At 44.3% G+C, this 18,860-nt stretch overlaps 2 pseudogenes; one reads left to right on the top strand and one right to left on the bottom strand.

Moving 5' to 3' along the window:
* Positions 1 to 15,305: 15,305 nt before the first annotated feature.
* On the bottom strand, positions 15,306 to 15,423 carry LOC146025364 (5S ribosomal RNA; annotated as a pseudogene).
* A 1,732-nt stretch (positions 15,424 to 17,155) lies between these two features.
* Positions 17,156 to 17,273, top strand: LOC146025391 (5S ribosomal RNA; annotated as a pseudogene).
* Positions 17,274 to 18,860: the final 1,587 nt, after the last annotated feature.

The following is an 18,860-nucleotide window of genomic DNA, read 5'->3' as shown; positions in this document are numbered from 1 at the left end:
AATTGCACCCATGTGTACTCACCTTGACATTGGCACAGCCCTCTGCCAGTTACCTTAAGAACTTTACCCCCCCTCCCCCCACAGTACATCGCGATTATAGCTAACAAGCATGGAATAAATTAGGCCTTCATTTTATTCAGTGGCTGTCATCTACAAGCCCCCCCCCCTCACTTAGGCCCTTATTCTGATCGGTGCGGATATATCCGCGTGCGTTCGGCCCGCCGATGTTTTGTGTCTGCGCATGTGCAGAGGCGTCTCTGCGCATGTGCGAGCGGGGCGTACGGCCAAATTCCGCATGATATGTGAACACTCCGAACAGGGGGTGGAGAAGGGCATGAAGGGCTATTTGGGCTCATTACCATATGCATACGCCCCGCGTTTCATGGGAGTTCCCATGAAAACGCTGGGCGTACGTATGGTAATGCGGCCGTGACGCACGTGTAGGGGGCGGACATATGACATCGCCGGATGTCAGCTGCCCGCCCAGATCTCTGCTTTTGCACGGAAAAATGTCCGTGTGCTCTGAGGTTGCGGGTGCTGGTGGAGCACTCGGTCCTGCATTCGATGGTCTGCGACCATCGAATGATGGGGGAGGTTCCCTTAGATGGAGGAGGTGTATTCCGTGAAAAATACACGTGCGGTCCGTTTGGACAGCTTCTTACCGCATACGGACGGAGTTGGCGATCCGTATGGAAGGCGGGGTTTCGCACGCACGGTCCTGGCCGCATAATCGGCTCCGGCCGCACCGATCAGAATAAGGGCCTTAGTCCTGGCACCCTAATCAGCCTTTTGGTTAATCAAGCACTGAACTCACATTTGTTATATCAATTCAAATAAAAAAATGTGTAAAAGAAGATGATATTTCCTATATATTTCCAGGTCATTATGATGAATACATCATGTTGTTTGCATGGCAATTTTCACACCTATTTTGACAATTCCAATTGGCACTCACAGGGTTAATGCTCAGAACTAGTTCCAGAAACAGGAAGAAATCAGTGACATAATTATAGAATCTGCTGAAATGTTCCGATCACTTATCCAGGGTGGAACTGTACATCAGCCTGTAAATGCTGGCGGTATTCTGAGAAAAGCCGTAAATGGCCTTTAATAAATCCATAAGACGACTTCTTTATTTACGTGAATTAAAAACTATTAGTAATTGTTTCCAATAAAAATAAAAAATCATTGTCAGATTTACAAATGGATTTTCCGAGACGTCAGTTCTCTGTTGCTGCATTGTTGAGCGCTATGTTGAGGTATGATTGTAGGGTGGCAGGCGATCCATCACACACCACAATACGTGCAGCAAGAGAAGATGGGTCTAATTCAGCATGCATCGCTAGTTAGGGAACAAGCAGTCGCCTTCGATCAAAAACCCGCCACCCAGACGGAAAGAATAATCGCCCCTTGTAAATTTGGATCATACAGATGGAGCCATCCTCATCTAGCCATCTCTGGATAGCCATGGTGAGGCATGGCTCACCGCGGCCTATTGTTCTCAGCCGCAATACAATACATAGAACAATACAGTAAGGGATTAGCAGAGTAATCCCATTACTCACTTAATCCTATTAAAGGGCTAGATGAGGATGGCTCCATCTGTATAGGCTATTTAATCCTTTCTCCTCTTCTGGAAGCGTCCAGATTGTGATCCATCTGTGAAGGAGATCAGGTCCGTGAGGAGGACATCCAGCTCCTCTGGGATCTTCTCAATCCTTCGCTGGAATTGCTCTTCAGCGAAAGGTATAAGTAACCATAAAATGCATGAAGACAACGAAAAGTGCTATGTGCACTTTTCGTTGTCTTCATGCATCTTATGGTTACTTATGGGCAACAAAGCAACACCATAGCTACAGAAGCCACTATGGAGAAATGGGTGGTACCTCTATTTATAGGGTTCAGTAAAGGTCTATGATGTCATGCTTACATCACAGAATACTGCACTTGTAGTGGTAGTGGTCATGGTTTCAGTCTGTATTGAGAAGCAGCTTCTCTAAAAAAGAAAGAATTCAGCTGATCAACGAGCTTTCTGGGTACTCAGAACCCCCCCCTGCGTGCACCCACAGAGACATTGGAGGAGAGGTGCCACCTTAACTGCATGAGCCCTGCAGCAGCCAAATCCATCTGACATTTCCGCCTCTGCCTATTCCACCTTTTATCTATGTTCGCTAATGCCATTCCGTCATTATACGCGCTGCACTCTGGGGTATATCAGTGCGCGTATCACCAGCACCGAGTGCTTTGTGCCGCCATCAGCCGTTTTACACTTTATAAATCTGCGCCCATCACGTGTCCATCCGCCGTACACTGCTGTCCACTTATCAGATCGCGCTGCCTTTTATTTTCCATCAGAGCGTATGTTTGAGAAAACAACCAGCTTCGAATGCCATCGATACCTGCGGCTTCATCTAATGTCTCAACAAACGTTATCAAATAAGGAGTAACATTAATACCAGACCGTATTGTAATAAATCCCATGTTAACATCCAGAGACTGTACGTACGCTACACACGGGCGGTTTAAATTCTTATCAGATCCTCAGGTAGCCGCACACTAAATTCGGCGGCAGCACAAAAGGTCCGATAAGTACATCTCAGTGCCACCACATAACTGATGAGGTTCCCATAACCGAACAAGGTAAATTAATTTTCTATACCAAACAAAATGTCCATTGAGAATGGATCTCTCCATTATGAGCTAATTTGGGTTCCTTATCTGATGCTGGAGCTTCATCTAAGAAACCCTCGGATTCCATTCAATTCATCTTCTTGTCAGTCTTAGGCAACCCATGTTTTTTAAAGGCAATTTATTGGTACTTTGGGACTGCCTGGAGTAGTTCTGTAGTTATCTCTTCTTTCCAAATGTAATTTCTGATGACTGTGACAAAACGGCAGATTTAGAGGAGAGAGTATTGTGCTGCAGATAGCGGAGCAGAGAAATGAGGGCGGACAATTCATTTATTTTGTCAGTACAGTTTGTAGTCGTCTCCTGGTTCTAAGTGGCCCCTTCTATTCTTAGTTTCTTGTGTCGTAATTATACGTTGTGTGTAATGCTTTGTGCTGCTAATCCATGGTAAAGAAAGCGCAATATATAATATATTTTTGCTGTTTTTTCACTAATATTATTGCCTTGACAAAGGGGCGGTGTTGCCCCGAAACGTTGGCTGTCTTTTTGCATTGTTTTTCAATACACGTTTTATATTGAAACTAAGTCCCTGGAGTTCCTGCTTTTTTCATCTATATATATATATATATATATATATATATATATATATATATATAAATATAGGTCTCAGCCTTGTGCTGAGAATGGGGGCAGCAGCAACTCTATAAACCCCTCCTGTTAGTGAAGGGTTAAATTGTTACAGAAAGAGAAAATAATAGAGTGCGCTAAAACTAAAAAGTACCAACCAGCAGATATAAAGACCATCAAATTAAACACAATATAAAATAAATGATGACAGTATAATGTCCCAGTGATAAAGATCAACAATGGCCGATTCTACCGTTGGAGTGGAGTGAGCTACACATATATTTGTGGTTGCTTGTGATATAGCAGCTGTCCCCCCATCTAAAAGAGGGGAGTTCTACCTTTGACATTTATCCAACTTTTTGGCCTACTATATAACATCGGCCCGATTTTATGAATTTGTTACCCTAAAGGAACATTTCCCACTATCTGGACTTTGTTAGTGATAACCACTTTTTGCCTTACCCCTGATGAAGTCGAAGGACGAAACGCGTTGGGTACTTTGAATAAATTGCTTCATTGCAAAAATTGGATTCCGCTTCTTGTGTGATCAGATGATGATTAAGAACACCTGGATACGCCATTGTTGATATTTATTGTTGGGACATTATACTGTCATCATTTATTTTATATTGTGTTTTATTTGATGGTTTTTATATCTGCTGGTTGGTACTTTTTAGTTTTAGCGCACTCTATTATTATATATATATATATATATATATATATATATATATGGAAAGAAGAAGAAATAGAAGTGAACTCTATATATTTCACCACTTTTGTATATTAATGATCATACAATTATGTGTAAAAACTGTATTTATTCAGATTTTTTACAAAGACAAGATTCAATAAAAACAAATTAGTACATGATTCAATGGGTAATCCCACATTCAGACACGATTCGTTCAGGTGAATATCTATTGATCCGTCATCTAAGAGCAATTTTCTTTGGTAAGAATCCCTACGCGTTTCGTCCGTTGGGACTTCATCAGTGGTAGATATGGATCCAATATGAATGGTACCGTAAGAATAAGGCTCAGACAAGAGCCAAAACATTGACCAACGATGTGGCAGCGTGCTTAAATAAAGATACATGGATGTTTATATCTAGTCTGGTGAGTGGCCTCTCTCTGTACCAACGTATAAATTAATGTTCTCTTCCAAGAAAAGAATATTTGAGTGCACACCCGAGCATAAATGGACATTATCAGCGAGTGTTACCCAACCCCCCAGATATATATATATATATATATAGTGGCGTAAGTTCGTCCCAGTTGCCCGGAGGCAAGATAAATATTGGTGCCCATACACACACAGCACCTTATATACATATATATGTATGTATGCATGTGTGTATGTTTGTATTTCTGTATGTTATGTTTATTATGTTTAAAATAAAGAAAGTGTGATGTCTATGTTACAGCTAGGAGGAGGAGACAGCCATAGAAGTGATATTGAAGGATTTCAATGAACTGATTAAAACTATCAGGGTAGGAGAGGTGCCCCCTTGGGCAAAGGACCCCGGCGGCAGATGACTCCATTGCCTCCCAGAGTTATGCCTCTGTATATATATATATATATATATATATATATATATATATATATGACACCACTATCACAACGCTCAGGACACTCTGGCCATTGGTTACCACAACCTAAAAATGGCTGCTATCGGTGTAGCGATTGCAAGACTTGTAGATCCCTAATGACGGGTCCTTTATTTACTCACCCACATAGTGGGAAAAAGATAATGATTAAACACTGCCTACTACACTGTAGGATGGAATACGTTATTTACATTTTAGTGTGCCCATGTGGCCTTTATTATGTTGGTTTAACTAAAATACATTTCCGTGAGAGGATGGCGAACCATCGTACATCAATCAGAGCTGCCCTTGAAACAAAAGTGTCAGACAAACCAGTGGCACTTAAGGCTGGGTTGTCCTCACCAGTTGGTTCAGTTAGTTTTACCCTTGTTCTCTCCCGGCCTCGGCGGATGAATTGTCCATACTTAAGACCTGCCTGTAGCGGAGTGGGGCGGACCTAATTCGCCCTTCAGCCGAGACGGGCCCAGGTGAAGACTAGCCCTGCATTTGTCCATCGACTCCAGGTAGAGGCAACGGAGTTAGGGTTGGTGAGGACACCCGTGTCCATAACTATTGGAGAGGACACCCGTGTGCATAACATTATAACCGGCCGCAGAAAACTTAGCCCAGTTTCATGTCTATCATGGATGCTCTGGTAGGACAGATGCATTCACTTACACAAAAACTTTAGGAGCTTACACTCCTGGTCAACACACAAGAGGAGCGGGTCCATGGTGTCGTGTCTGCTTCTAGAAACCCTGAGCTTGGACTTAGTCTCCCAGATCGTTTTTCTGGGGATCGCTCACATTTCTATAGCTTTAGAGAGGCCTGTAAATTATATTTCAAGCTCCGGCCGGTCTCATCTGGCTCTGAGTCCCAACGTGTGGGCATAATTATTTCCCTTCTCTAGGGGGATCCACAGACCTGGGCGTTTGGCCTCCCAGCTGGAGATGTAGCTCTTTCCTCCGTTTACTCTTTTTTTTCTGCTATGGGCTTGTTGTATGATGACCCTGATCGAACCGCCTCTGCCGAGGCTAATCTTCGGGCACTACGGCAGGGTCAGTGTACTGCAGAGGGCTATTGTACTCAGTTTAGGAGATGGGCGACTGATTCAGGGTGGAATGACCTGGCCCTGCGCAGTCAATTCAGAATTGGGTTATCTGATGGTCTTAAGGACGCGTTAGTTCATTATCCCTCTCCCACATCTCTGGATGAGATCATGCAGTTAGCCATCAAGGTAGACCGACATTTTCATGAACGTCAGCGGGAGAGGGAGTCGGGGGTGTTTTCCTCTCACCCTTTCGGGGATACTCCGGAGATCTCGGGTGAAGAGCCCATGAGGATTGGATCCACTCGCCTTTCCGCTTACGAAAAGAACCGTAGGAGGCTTAAGGGCTTGTGTCTCTACTTCGGAGGCCAGGGTCATCGTGCTGTGGCCTGCCCTCTTAAGGCGGGAAAAAGACAGGGCTGAGGTGACTTCGGGGGAGTGCACTTAGGCCTAACTTCTTTTTCCCCCCTTGATTCCATCTTACTTAGTGTCACCCTCTCCATTGGGAAGCAGGTGTCGGAGGTTTCTGCCTTTTTGGATTGTGGGGCGGCCGGCAATTTTATTGACGCCACCCTTGTCAAGTCCTTAGGGCTCAATCCCATTCCCCTTGAGGGGAACCTCTCCGTTTGTGGGTTAGATGGTCTCCCACTCTCCAACGGCAGTATTTCCTCACGCACTCCTTCCCTTCGATTGTCTATTGGAGCCCTTCACTCCGAAGAAATGTCTTTTTTCATCTTTCATTGTCCTTTTGCTCCTCTTGTCTTGGGCCTACCTTGGTTAAAGAAACACAACCCCAACATAGATTGGGTTTCGGGGGAGATCACTCGGTGGGGGTCCTCGTGTGCGGACAACTGTCTCTCTCTTCCTCTCCGAGCCTCACACCCTGTCCTGTCAGCTTGACCTCTTCCCTACCGGGATTATTCTGATGTTTTCTCCAAAAAGGAAGCAGAGACATTGCCCCCTCATCGTTCGTTTGATTGTGCCATTGACCTTGTCCCCAACTCTAGGCTTCCCAAGGGGCGTTTATATGCCCTGTCTGTCCCTGAATCCCAGGCTATGGATGAGTATATAAAAGAAAGCCTTGAGAAGGGTTTCATCCGCCCATCTAAGTCTCCTGTGGGAGCGGGGTTTTTTTTTGTGGAGAAAAAGGATGGGTCCTTACGCCCTTGTATAGACTACCGGGCTCTGAATCAAATCACGATTAAGAATTCCTAGCCGTTACCCCTCATTTCAGTCTTGTTCGATCAAATCCGGGAAGCTGTCGTGTTTTCAAAGATCGATTTGAGGGGAGCATATAACCTCATAAGAATTTGCCACGGGGACGAGTGGAAGACGGCCTTTAATACCCATACTGGCCACTACGAATATCTGGTGATGCCGTTTGGGTTGGCCAACGCCCCCGCAGTCTTCCAAGACATCATAAACGAAGTACTCAGGCTATTTTTAGGGTTATTTGCTGTAGTCTATCTGGACGACATTTTAATTTTTTCCAAAAGTCTTTCTGAACATCGACAACATGTCCGCATGGTTCTCCAAAAACTACGGGAGAATCACTTATACGCCAAGTTGGAAAAGTGTGAGTTCGAAGTGTCTCAGATTTCCTTCCTGGGTTATGTCATCACCTCTAAGGGGTTTTCTATGGATCCTTGTAAAGTACAAGCTATTCTTTCCTGGGCTCGCCCCAACAATCTCAAAGCGGTTCAAAGATTCTTAGGATTTTCTAATTATTACCGCAAGTTTATCTGCTCCTTTTCAGATATTGTCGCCCCCATTATCGAGTTAACCCGCAAGGGAGCAGATCCCAAAAATTGGTCCAGCCAGGCCATTGAATCCTTCGAGAAACTGAAGAGGGCTTTCTGTTTGGCCCCCATTCTTCGCCATCCGGATCCCAGAAATCCATTTCTGGTCGAAGTAGACGCTTCCGATGTTGGGGCCGGTGCAGTTCTCTCAGGAAGACGTCCATGAACACAAGATTTATCCTTGTGCCTATTTTTCTCGTAAGTTCTCTTCGGCAGAAAGGAATTACGACGTTGGCAATAGAGAACTTCTGGCCATAAAATGGGCATTTGGGGAATGGCGTCATTGGCTTGAGGGAGCAGAGCATCTCATCACGGTAATCACTGATCACAAAAACCTGGCGTACATCGAATCGGCCAAACGACTAAACCCTCGTCAAGCACGCTGGGCTCTGTTTTTTGCCAGGTTCCGATTCGTTATCACTTTTAGACCAGGTCCCAAGAACATCAAAGCTGACGCACTTTCTCGTAGCTTTCAGACCACTCAAGGTGCCAGACCAGATGCTGTGCCTATTGTCCCGTCTTCTTTTATTATTGCCGGTCTGACCCAGGAATTAGCAGCACGCGTCCTCGCTTCTCAGTCCTCTGCTCACCGGTTGGTCCTCAAGGATTTTCATTCTAGTAGGCTTGCTGGACATCCAGGTACCACCAAGACTCTTGAACACTTGTCCAGAGCAGTCTGGTGGCCCACCATGAAACAGGACGTGACTCGCTTTGTTTCCTCTTGTCCGATTTGTGCCCGGCACAAGTCCTCTCGATTATCACCGGTGGATCAACTCCTTCCTTTGTCTATTCCGGAGAGACCATGGTCCCATATTTCTATGGATTTCATCGTCGACCTTGCTCCTTCGGCCCACTTCACCACCATTTGGGTCACGGTCGATCGATTTAGCAAAATGGCGCATTTTATACCATTGCGCAAGCTTCCCACTGCCAGGGAGTTAGCCCAACTGTTCATTACCCACATTTTTAGACTTCATGGTCTTCCCAGGGACATAGTTTCGGACAGGGGTTCTCAGTTTGTGGCCAGGTTTTGGAGAAGCTTTTGTTCCAGCCTAGGGATTCAGCTCAGTTTGTCCTCTGGGTATCACCCACAATCCAATGGACAAACCGAAAGGACCAACCAGGCATTAGAGCAATATTTGGTTGGTACCGAGTTTTCTTATAAGAACGCTTACCATGTGTCATCTAACAGGTCGCCTTTTCTCTGTAATTTTGGGTTTCATCCTAAATGTAATTCCTTCGACATTCCCATGAATACAGCTCAGTCTTCCGCCTCTGCAGTCTCTCTTCTCAGAGAATCTTGGAAGAAGGTTCATCTCGCCCTTAAACAGTCCTCTGCATGGTCCAAAGTCTTTTTCGATAGGCACAGGAAGCCATGTTTGTTTAGGGTTGGTCAAAAGGTTTGACTCGGAATATCAAGCTTCGTCAGAGGTGTCCGAAACTGGGCCCCAAATTCATTGGACCATTCCTCATTATTAAACAAATTAACCCAGTAGCGTTCAGGTTGCAGTTACCCAGGTCTTTGAGAATCAATAATGTCTTCCATTGCTCCCTTTTCAAGCCTGTCTCGACATTTTTTCACCCTAGGCAGCACGGTAAACCAGTCCTTGTCAAGGGCCATAAGGAATTTGTGGTAGAACGCATTTTGGATTCCAAGGTCGTTCAGGGACAGCTTAAGTTTCTTGTTCATTGGCAGGGCTTCGGGGATGAAGAAAGGTCTTGGGTTCCTGACAGGTTGTTACACGCTCCCAGGTTAAGAGCGGAATTTTTCAACAGATTCCCTTTGAAGCCTGGCAGTAAGGGTTCGGTGACCCCTCCTCAAGGGGGGGTACTGTCAGGGCTCACGCGGGTAGTGCCGGCGCTAGCCCGGCGGACTCCCTGCAGCATGTCCCGGCTATTGCTAGGCGCCCGGGACGCCCTCGTGTCACTGGACGCGGCCGCGTCATCAGGCTGCGACATCCGGCAGATGCCGCCGTGCGTCCAGGTCCGCCTCCTCAGTCTCTTCCCCCACAGCCGCACCGGTTGCCTAGGCGACGGGGGACGTCAGGCAACCAGGCGGAAGGGGAAGACTCCGGCTCAGCCGCCCGCCCAGGTGATCAGCCGCAGCTGCTCACCATTGGCTGGCTCTCTATTTAAACCTTTTCTCCGGGACACTCAGATGCCGGTTATAGTTCATGCCTTGCGTTCTGAGTGTTCCCGGTTCCTGGCTGTCTTGTCCTGCTCCTGCCTGTCTGTGGATTTCCAGCTGCAGCATCCAGCATTTCCATCCACCTCCTGGCTTTTTTCCCGGTGGTTACCTGCTTTGCCTGCAGCAGTCACTGTTCTCAGATAAGTTGGGATTTCTCCCTTTTTTTTTTTTTTTTATTAAGTTTTTATTTACTTATGCAAAATACAGACAAACAGAACACTTAAATACAATACATCACATATACATAAAACAATTATTATTATTATGTATATGGGATTTCTCCCTTACCTTCTTACTCTGAGATCACCGTGCATTTATATATATTGTGTCATCGTAGTGTATTGTTACACCTGTACCCCCCTGGGTTCACTAGTATTCTTTTCTTATTGTGTCAACTCATGTGTATTGTTACATTCACTGGTAAACGTATTACCTCAGAAGTTTCCTGTTCACGGGGCGTCCCTCACATCTGCCCTTAGGGCTGGGTTGTCCTCACCAGTTGGTTCAGTTAGTTTTACCCTTGTTCTCTCCCGGCCTCGCGGATGAATTGTCCATACTTGACCTGCCTGTAGCGGAGTGGGGCGGACCTAATTCGCCCTTCAGCCGAGACGGGCCCAGGTGAAGACTAGCCCTGCATTTGTCCATCGACTCCAGGTAGAGGCAACGGAGTTAGGGTTGGTGAGGACACCCGTGTGCATAACTATTGGAGAGGACACCCGTGTGCATAACACTTTGATGAAAAACCCGGGTACTATATGCGGTTTTTTAAGGAAATATTTATAAAATATGGTCTATATAAAAATTACATAAAGATATAAATTACTAGAAAAATACATAAAATGAAAAAACATTTTTAGAAAAATATTTTATATTATATATAATAGTTAGTGTTAGTATTATGATTTAATTATAATGTGTTGTTTGTGTATTTTTACTTGTGTAAATGCCAATAATAGTGCTGCCACCTGGGTTGGCTTATATACTTCTCCCACAGTATATAGCTTGTCCTCCAATGGATTATTTGTATATATATTTTTAGACGAGTGGAACGCACCAAGATGGCTGCTAGTTCCTTTGGAACGCATGCGTTGCCACATACATAACTAAAATTTATATATTTTACATGCAATAGAAGATGTCTTCTTGACAGTCCTCTGAAACAGGAAACTTAACAAGTACATAATAAGATAGAGGCACCAGTTTCTCTATTTGTTTAGGAACGCAAGAGGCACTTCCGCCTAGCCCGGTGGAACGCATGACGTGTTTCTGGTCCGGTGCTTAGAGCTGGTAGCCAACTTTCAGATCTCCTGATGTGGTTTCACTTATGACAATAGTTAATAGTTGCTTATTCCACGTCCGCTTCCTTGACCGTGGAACGAAAGAGAGACTTCTGCCTAGCATGTTGGAACGTGTGACGCATTTCCGGTCCGGCACTTAGCGCTGTTAGTGAATTTTTAGATCTCCTGATGTGGTTTCTCTTAATACAATTTTCCTTTTTTACTGGCTAACTCCTGTGGTTTGGAGCTAGTCAGAGGTTGGATGGTAACATGATGCAATTAAAACGGTATATGTTTTAGAGATATTGTGGGTTCCCAAGAGGTAGTGACCTCATTTTCTGTTTGTAGGTATATAGGCTGACTCGGGGAGGCAGATACAGTTGTATCCTCTTTGAAGGATGGATGCCAGGCTGCTTATCTGATGCATGTTTGTTCATGGTTGCATAATTCCTAATGATGGTCTTTTTCAGACCGTAACGTAACATTACGTTGGATGGTATGTCTTAAATGATGCAAATAAATTGACCTTTTGAAAACCTTGACCTTGGTGAGTGCCCATTCTACCCACGATATGTTTTGATGTTAGTTCATCTGGTGGAACACACCCCCCTTTTCCTGATTGTTATGCACCAAGTGCGGACCCTCTGAAATACATATATATATATACGATCCAAAGTACAGGCGTCACTCCAGGGCTTGTGCAAAATCAGTGTAGGTTTATTATGTTTCCAACGGTCTATGCCGTTTCGGGCCTCCGCCCTTCGTCAGGACCAGAAAACACAGAAAAGGGTGTTTTCTGGTCCTGACGAAGGGCGGAGGCCCGAAACGGCGTAGACCGTTGAAAACATAATAAACCTACACTGATTTTGCACAAGCCCTGGAGTGACGCCTGTACTTTGGATCGCATATCGTGGATTCATTCCACAAGGGAGGGCACCCAGGCACTGAAGGTTATTGAAACGGGGAGTGCCGGACACAAAGGAGGTATATATAGAGTTCAACTCAAAATTTATGTAAGGGCGCCATCAGTGGCGCCGGAACGGGGGGGGCGAGGGGGCAGCTTGCCCCCCCCCAAAATTACTGAGGCGCTAAAGCAGCCCCCCCTGTCATTTCTGACATTTTTTTTTATTTGAGCTGCCGCCGGAAAGAAATAATTCACAGCCGGGCAGAGAACGGTGAGCTGCCCGGCTGTATTCACAGTGAGAATCCCTACTGCAGCAGCCCTAGCACCCGACCTGGTATTTTTAAACCTTCGCTACTGCGGCCGCATGCCGGGTTCGCCAGTCTATTGGAGCTTGCTCGCGCTCCGACAGCCAATCAGGAGTCACCACTCCTGATTGGCTGCTGGACCACGAGCAAGCCCCAATTGGCTCGCGGGCGCGGCAGCACGGAATTTAAAATAGCCGGGAGCCGCGACTCTGCTCTCCTCACTGTGGCAGCCGTCAAAGCCTCCGGCGCTGGGCTGCAGCGGTTCAGTCTGTGACTATGAAGCTGCAGCCTGTGGCTGGCGTGCAGGCTGAAGAGTGAGAGGGTCCCAGCCGCGGCTAAGCAAGGGACTTCACCTCCCTTGTCTGCATGATCCACTTCCAAACGCTGCCATCTTTCACCCCTGCAACCATACTTACCTTGGTGCCATCATTCAAACTGTAAGTACGTTTTTTAGTACTATTCAGTTTGACATCAGTTATATCCCGTCTGTACTATACATCTACCATTCACAGTGTGTACATGAAAATCCACCCATGACTGAGGTGTGTTTCTGGTGTTTCTGGAAGTCAGATATGACATCTCCTTAGAGTCACAAGAGTCCTCCCTCCTTTCCTTGAGTCACAATCACCCGGGTGCCCGAACACTCCTACCTCTGTGCACACAGGGTACCCCCCATCCATCCTGCCGACTGCCCCCAGTTACCTGGCATATGCTTCTTATCTTCCGACTCCCGCATCCGTGCTGCACTCCCTGCCTAATGCCAGTGGCGGGCATGTGAGGGGCTGGCTGCAAGGTGTACTCGGCCAGCTGATAGTTTTGCATAATACGTAATGGACATTATGGTGTGTGGCTTGAGGTGTAATGGGAATCATGGTGCAAAAATTTTGGCACGCCTACGGCGCGCAATTTCTCTGTTTGTGGAACATGCGCTGAAGTTTGGCTTAATCCATGTAACATTATGTGAATTTTGGCTCAAAACGTGTAGCATTATGTGAATTTTGGCCTTCAGTACTCACACACCTACATCCTTCACTATTTACGCCAAGGTGGGCCTGTGTACTTTAAATGCCAGGGTCTGTTTTTACTCTCTATCTATCTATCTATCTATCTATCTATCTATCTCGCTCACTATCTCTCTCTCTATCTATTTCTCGACACTGGCACCACTAACACCCCCCTCCCCTATCTTGGTGCCCCCCCTGTCATTTTCTCCTGGATCCGCCCCTGCCCATGCGTAAATGCCGCTGCCCTGTGTATAATGCCCACGCATATATGCCGCTGCCCTGTGTATTATGCCCATGCATATATGCCGCTGCCCTGTGTATAATGCCCACGTGTATATGCCGCTGCCAGTGTGTATAGTGCCCGGGGGTAACATATAGCAATTTAGGGGGCGCCAAAATGAGATTATATCTTGCCCCCCCCAACCTAAAAACGTTCCAGCGCCCCTGGGCGCCATATAACACTATTGTAGGGTGATTTGGATTGTGGGGTCCTACTAGTAGAGGAGCAAGTGGTATAGGCGACCGAGAGTCAGCATTTAGCGCAATTCTAGAGATTTTGTGTGTTGAGATATATATATATATATATATATATATATATGGGGAACTATATTTTTTGGAGCTCGGCGATCGGTTTTACTTGATTAATAAAATTAAAATCAGATTTTCAAAAAATGTCAGAAATTTATTTAAAAAAAAAGGGGGGGGGGCAAATACATCACGCAATAAATAACAAAAACGAGGATGACAGTGCACTCTAAGAATATATGATGCTAAAAATATGTATATGTGCTCAGCAGTAAAAAAGAGAGTAACTAAAATGCTGCAAACACCATAAAATCAGCTCAGCTAAGTTAAAGTACTATCTATACATTCATGTAATCATAAAAAACGGGAACATAAAAATAAGAGTAAAAGATATGGAAAATCGCTTAGCTTTAGAGAGGAGACAGGATTAAAAGCTGCCCGACATGTTTCGTCTAAACAGACTTCCTCAGGGGGTGTGGACAAACTGGTAGGAGCTGATATTTGTAGTATGAGACAAGCTTACATCACTTCCTGTCCCTCAATTAGAAACTATAGCAATAAGCGAGTACATAAGAACATTTAGAAAGTAAATCATAATATGGTTAGTAAATATAATGGTAGTCCGTCACTAGGATAAAGGGAGCCAGCTGTCCTGTTATCGTAAGTATGTTAATTGCAAGTCAATTGGTTTAATTGTTCTTCGTGGGTCCGGAACAGCGGGGCGGGACGTCACATCCGCCCCACTTCCGCCCCACATCCGCCGTCACCTCGGAGAACAGTGCGCCTGCGTGTTGTTCGTGCAGTTTCGCCGCGTCTGTCATCCGGCTTGTTTCTAGCTCCTCTGAGCGGCTGATGATGCTCACGTGATATCTCCTACTTCGCCGCAACAGAGTCATGTTGTTGCTAGGTGACCTCTCATGTATACGGCATTTCTTTTACGCGTGTCAATCCTTTTAAGTGCTCATGAATATGTAGTTTTAGATGGTTAACATAAGGAGAGGGAGACATAATTTATATGTATTACTGATCACGGCAAGAGTACTTAGTGACAGGCAGGCTGGTAGTGATAATTATTAAAAGGAATAATAAATACATCAAATGGACCATATTTAATGAATAATGAAGTGAATGAATAAAACGAGTTATCATGTTTAGGAGAATACAATGTAAACATGGTAAATATTGTTAAGGAGCTGATGACTCCCAAAATAAAGAATATAGAGGAAGCCATATCATAATGGCATGCTCATGTTTTTAGCATAGTGTTTGCATATTAGTCCAGTATGACAATCCGACTAGGAATTAAATATAGGGGAATGATTAAAGAGGCAATAAGGCAATATAGATACAGTTGAATGGACCTGGTGAGGATTGTTTCATGGTTGCCTCCATATATGTGTCCCTATTCAACCTTAGACTACAGCACCTGGTCTTCTTTGGAGGTGCCCCTTCCAAGTACTGGCCAGGCCTAACACTGCTTAGCTTCCAAGATCGGACGTGGTTGGGCGTCCCAGTGTAGTATGGCTGTATGGAGGTGAAGTATTGTGGGCACTGGAGGGTCATGTACTATTCCTCTTCAGTCTCTCTCATTGCTGTATACTGTTTTAAGATGTTAACAGCGTAACAAACCTTTTATTAGGGTAGGAGTAGTTCTCACAGCGCCCATATGCATATCCAGATTTAAATTTTACAGGAAAGGTGCTATTTCGTAATTATCATTGAAGCCATCCGGGTTAAGTGTGTTCAATTCAAAAATCCAGAACATTTCTCTGCGGGAGAGCAGGTTAGAAAGATCTCCCCCTCGTTTTCCCAGTGTTACGTGTTCTATTCCCTTGTAGGTCAATTTCTCTGGGTCGGAGTTATGGTGTTCCAAGAAATGTTGTGAAATAATGTGAGTTTGGACCTTGTTCTTTATATTTCTCACATGTTCTTGGATCCTGGTCTTCAATGTTCTCTTGGTTTTTCCGATGTATTGGGTACCACAAGGGCATTCCAACACATATATTACTGAGGTGGTCATGCAGTTGATGAATTGTTTGATTTTGAAGTCTTTCGTCTTTTCTTTATTTTGGAAAGTTCTCCTGTTGGGATGAAGCAGTTTGCAGATATTACAATGGCCGCACTTGAAACTTCCTACACATTTCGGCATTATATTAGAAGGGGTGTTTTCTTCTCGTAGCATGCTGGGTGCCAGCATGTCCTTAAGATTCTTAGATTTTCGGTATACGACCTGCGGGTGGGTGGGTAGGTGCTCCTTGAGGACCGGGTCCATCATTAGGATGCCCCAGTGTTTCGTGAGAGCCGTTTTGATGTTTTTCTCATGGCAGTTGTACGTGGTGACAAACTTAATTTCAGAGCACATTCTTACAAATGCCAAACAAAGGGCACAAGAACTTGACCGGAATTCCATTCTACAATACAACAAAAGAGAACAGAAAAAAACAGAAATTAAGTTTGTCACCACGTACAACTGCCATGAGAAAAACATCAAAACGGCTCTCACGAAACACTGGGGCATCCTAATGATGGATCCGGTCCTCAAGGAGCACCTACCCACCCACCCGCAGGTCGTATACCGAAAATCTAAGAATCTTAAGGACATGCTGGCACCCAGCATGCTACGAGAAGAAAACACCCCTTCTAATATAATGCCGAAATGTGTAGGAAGTTTCAAGTGCGGCCATTGTAATATCTGCAAACTGCTTCATCCCAACAGGAGAACTTTCCAAAATAAAGAAAAGACGAAAGACTTCAAAATCAAACAATTCATCAACTGCATGACCACCTCAGTAATATATGTGTTGGAATGCCCTTGTGGTACCCAATACATCGGAAAAACCAAGAGAACATTGAAGACCAGGATCCAAGAACATGTGAGAAATATAAAGAACAAGGTCCAAACTCACATTATTTCACAACATTTCTTGGAACACCATAACTCCGACCCAGAGAAATTGACCTACAAGGGAATAGAACACGTAACACTGGGAAAACGAGGGGAGATCTTTCTAACCTGCTCTCCCCCAGAGAAATGTTCTGGATTTTTGAATTGAACACACTTAACCCGGATGGCTTCAATGATAATTACGAAATAGCACCTTTCCTGTAAAATTAAAACCTGGATATGCATATGGGCGCTGTGAGAACTACTCCTACCCTAATAAAAGGTTTGTTACGCTGTTAACATCTTAAAACAGTATACAGCAATGAGAGAGACTGAAGAGGAATAGTACATGACCCTCCAGTGCCCACAATACTTCACCTCCATACAGCCATACTACACTGGGATGCCCAACCACGTCCGATCTTGGAAGCTAAGCAGTGTTAGGCCTGGCCAGTACTTGGAAGGGGCACCTCCAAAGAAGACCAGGTGCTGTAGTCTAAGGTTGAATAGGGACATATATATGGAGGCAACCATGAAACAATCCTCACCAGGTCCATTCAACTGTATCTATATTGCCTTATTGCCTCTTTAATCATTCCCCTATATTTAATTCCTAGTCGGATTGTCATACTGGACTAATATGCAAACACTATGCTAAAAACATGAGCATGCCATTATGATATGGCTTCCTCTATATTCTTTATTTTGGGAGTCATCAGCTCCTTAACAATATTTACCATGTTTACATTGTATTCTCCTAAACATGATTACTCGTTTTATTCATTCACTTCATTATTCATTAAATATGGTCCATTTGATGTATTTATTATTCCTTTTAATAATTATCACTACCAGCCTGCCTGTCACTAAGTACTCTTGCCGTGATCAGTAATACATATAAATTATGTCTCCCTCTCCTTATGTTAACCATCTAAAACTACATATTCATGAGCACTTAAAAGGATTGACACGCGTAAAAGAAATGCCGTATACATGAGAGGTCGAAGTAGGAGTATCACGTGAGCATCATCAGCCGCTCAGAGGAGCTAGAAACAAGCCGGATGACAGACGCGGCGAAACTGCACGAACAACACGCAGGCGCACTGTTCTCCGAGGTGACGGCGGATGTGGGGCGGATGTGACGTCCCGTTCCGCTGTTCCGGACCCACGAAGAACAATTAAACCAATTGACTTGCAATTAACATACTTACGATAACAGGACAGCTGGCTCCCTTTATCCTAGTGACGAACTACCATTATATTTACTAACCATATTATGATTTACTTTCTAAATGTTCTTATGTACTCGCTTATTGCTATAGTTTCTAATTGAGGGACAGGAAGTGATGTAAGCTTGTCTCATACTACAAATATCAGCTCCTACCAGTTTGTCCACACCCCCTGAGGAAGTCTGTTTAGACGAAACATGTCGGGCAGCTTTTAATCCTGTCTCCTCTCTAAAGCTAAGCGATTTTCCATATCTTTTACTCTTATTTTTATGTTCCCGTTTTTTATGATTACATGAATGTATAGATAGTACTTTTACTTATCTGAGCTGATTTTATGGTGTTTGCAGCATTTTAGTTACTCTCTTTTTTACTGCTGAGCACATATACATATTTTTAGCATCATATATTCTTAGAGTGCACTGTCATCCTCGTTTTTGTTATTTATTGCGTGATGTATTTGCCCCCCCCCCTTTTTTTTAAATAAATTTCTGACATTTTTTGAAAATCTGATTTTAATTTTATTAATCAAGTAAAACCGATCGCCGAGCTCCAAAAAATATAGTTCCCCAAAAATCTCTACCCTGTACAGACGGTTCACCAACGTCTGGCTTTGGACTCGTGCTGACACCCATTTTTTTTTTTTAATAAAGTTTTTTTATTTTGCAGGTCATAAATACAGAACAAAACAGCGAATCAGACATTATGCATGTGAATCAGTCGATCCAAATCAATCAAAAAGTATCAGAATGTACATTGTATTCACATATAGTATCATCATTTTACAAAAATATCAAGGTGCAATAAAATAGGAGAGAGAAAAAAGGAACAAAAAGGCAATTGATTAAAAGGGGAGATG

Source organism: Crinia signifera, chromosome 7, assembly GCF_055691185.1.
Source record: "Crinia signifera chromosome 7, ASM5569118v1, whole genome shotgun sequence".
Taxonomy (NCBI): domain Eukaryota; kingdom Metazoa; phylum Chordata; class Amphibia; order Anura; family Myobatrachidae; genus Crinia; species Crinia signifera.
The sequence above is the reverse complement of the archived record's forward strand: the minus strand, read 5'-3'. Positions and strand labels throughout refer to the sequence as shown.